Raw genomic sequence first — 2,506 nt, 5'->3', positions numbered from 1 at the left:
GAGAGTCTGTGAGGGTCCAGATGCTGTAAACATGAATGGAACAGCACTTACCCACTCTCACGACACGTTACCTTGACAACAACATGTTGTTGACTCCGGTCTTGGACCGATAATTTACGTACTTTCAACGCGCACAAGGTGTGTGAGGTGGACGGACTCAAAACAAAATGTTCCCGGATCAGATCTGATCAAATCATCATCAATAATCACAAACTGCACGTTAATACTGACAGTAAACTTCTTCTTTTCTTTTTTCTTTCTTTCTTTTTTTTGGTTGTTACTCCTGTCCATTAACAATAAAGAGAGCGGCGGAGCTCTCTCTGACTACGTGTGGTAATTTACTTTTTTTTTTTTAACACTTGCGTTCCGACGGCATCTCATGTGTTTGACTTCACAACGCTATGAACTGTGGGTAATTCCCCTACCCCTAGGGTAAGGGGGCAGTAAGGGCTCATTCACTGACTCACTGACTTGATGATCTGACAGTGGAACAGCCCTCACACACTCACGGACTTCCCGTGAACGCGCCTCTAAGTCCGTGAGTGTGTGAGGGGTCGGCTTGGAATTGGGCCATAGTATATACTGACTAGATGCCGCGTTCTGCTTCTCAGCGTACGTCAACACGGCCGCCATCTTGGTCCGGGGTTCTGACCATAGACATAATATACATCTGACCAGCAGTCAGACCCTTGTAGAACACATTTCAGTGTGTTTATGCATGTGGGTGTGTGTCTGAGTATGTAAGTGTATGTTTAATACATTAAAAAAAAATTATAAAGATTTTTTGTTGTTGTTGTATCATAAATATGTCTGACATTTATAATAAACCAAACGGCTTGAAAATCGGTTGAATATTTGGTGAGTTATGGCGATTTTAATGGTTGATAGACGTCTGCCTCTGTTGATTGATGCAGTAAGTAGACACGGCTTCCCCCCTGACCAAGATGGCCGCCGCGTTAACGCATTCCACTCAATAGAGTTGCCTAGGAACGCGGCATCTAGTCAGTATATATATATCTATGCTGCAGTAGAAGCTGTAACTTCCTGTTTCCTCTGTGTGTGTGTGTGTGTGTGTGTGTGTGTGTGTGTGTGTGTGTGTGTGTGTGTGTGTGTGTTTCAGGCGACAATCACGGTGAAGATCTTTAAGAGCATCACGCTGGTTCACGAGGCCGGGATGGTCGTACTGGAGGTCGGACACTCGAACGCAACACGACACTTTTTACACTCATCATCCACCACATGTCGCCTGAAGTGGCTAAAACTCACCTGTTTATCAAAACTTTATTAACTCTGAGCACACGAACACGTCCGTTTTTATTTAAACCAGTTTAGAAACATTAATATACAGTTTATAACATGATTATGTAGCTGCAGTCAGGTTTTATTAATGCTCAGTATTTGTTCTACATGTTTATTTCAAACTATTTTGTATATTTTATAATTTTATTTATGTTTTTAGACACAGATCTCACTCAGACCTGGTTACAGATACATTATTAACCAGTTATTACATTCATTACACAGATATATACAATAATTATGACAATTTTTTATTTTTATCACACTTTTTCAAACACTACAAAAATCTCAACACAAATAAAACAGAGAAGAATGTAAAAACAACAGACAATTGAAGTAAAAAAACTCGATAAACTAATTGATGCAGCAATAAAATTTATAAATCAATAAATAACTGAAATAAAATTATTAATAATGAAAATGTTCTCGTCTCAGTGGGTCGCCAACCCGCTCAACGACATGTACGCAGACGCCGTCACCACGGTGATCCTGGAGGTCCAGTCCAACCCCACCGCCCAGAAATGTCAGTGAACGCATCACGAGGGAATTTATTTTAATTTCACTGATGAACAGAAACTTTACAGACGTTTGTTTGTTTGTTTGTTTGTTTGTTTGTTTGTTTGTTTCAGTCCACGAGGGCAGGAAGGAAACCTTCGACATGGAGCTGTTCGTCGAGCGACTGGAGCTGATGCTGCAGTGAGTCTGAACACCTGCAAAATGGTTTTAATGGTTAAAATATCGGACAAAACTGTAGAATCTGACACTTTTTAAGTTAAAATTAAACCTAATTGATCCAAATATAAGAGAATAAAACTTTTAAATGAAGGTAGAGATTAAATATTTTCTGTTTTCACCTGGTAAAATGTTTTTTTTTCTGTTTTCAGCGGACATGTTAGTGGACGACTGCGTGAATTTCAAAGACAGTAAAAGCCTGAGTGTGACGGTGGACGGAGTCACGGCGTGCATCGACCCAGAGACCAGAGTGAGTCCAGCGTCTGACATCTATTCTATACACGAACATTAAAGGGATAGTTCAATATTTTGGCAAATTCGCCTACAGTATAGGGTTGTCACGATACCCAGAATTTCAGTAGTCGATAATCAATATCTGTGAATTTCCACGATTCTCGATACTAATTCGATACCACGATTAAAAAAACAAAAACAAAACAGAACCCATGTACTTTTAAATTCACTACTTTATTGA

The 2,506-nt window shown here is 39.7% G+C and overlaps 1 long non-coding RNA gene across 1 annotated transcript; it reads left to right on the top strand.

The window, feature by feature from the left end:
* The first annotated feature begins 1,126 nt into the window (after window positions 1–1,126).
* Window positions 1,127–2,001, top strand: LOC146960185 (uncharacterized). Its single transcript, XR_015035506.1, has 3 exons — window positions 1,127–1,189; window positions 1,735–1,822; window positions 1,929–2,001. It is a non-coding gene; the product is annotated as an uncharacterized LOC146960185 (long non-coding RNA).
* Window positions 2,002–2,506: the final 505 nt, after the last annotated feature.

Source organism: Trachurus japonicus, unplaced genomic scaffold, assembly GCF_045865225.1.
Source record: "Trachurus japonicus isolate A0001 unplaced genomic scaffold, Traja_1.0 AP030635.1".
In the NCBI taxonomy this organism is placed as follows: Eukaryota; Metazoa; Chordata; class Actinopteri; order Carangiformes; family Carangidae; genus Trachurus; species Trachurus japonicus.
The sequence above is the reverse complement of the archived record's forward strand: the minus strand, read 5'-3'. Positions and strand labels throughout refer to the sequence as shown.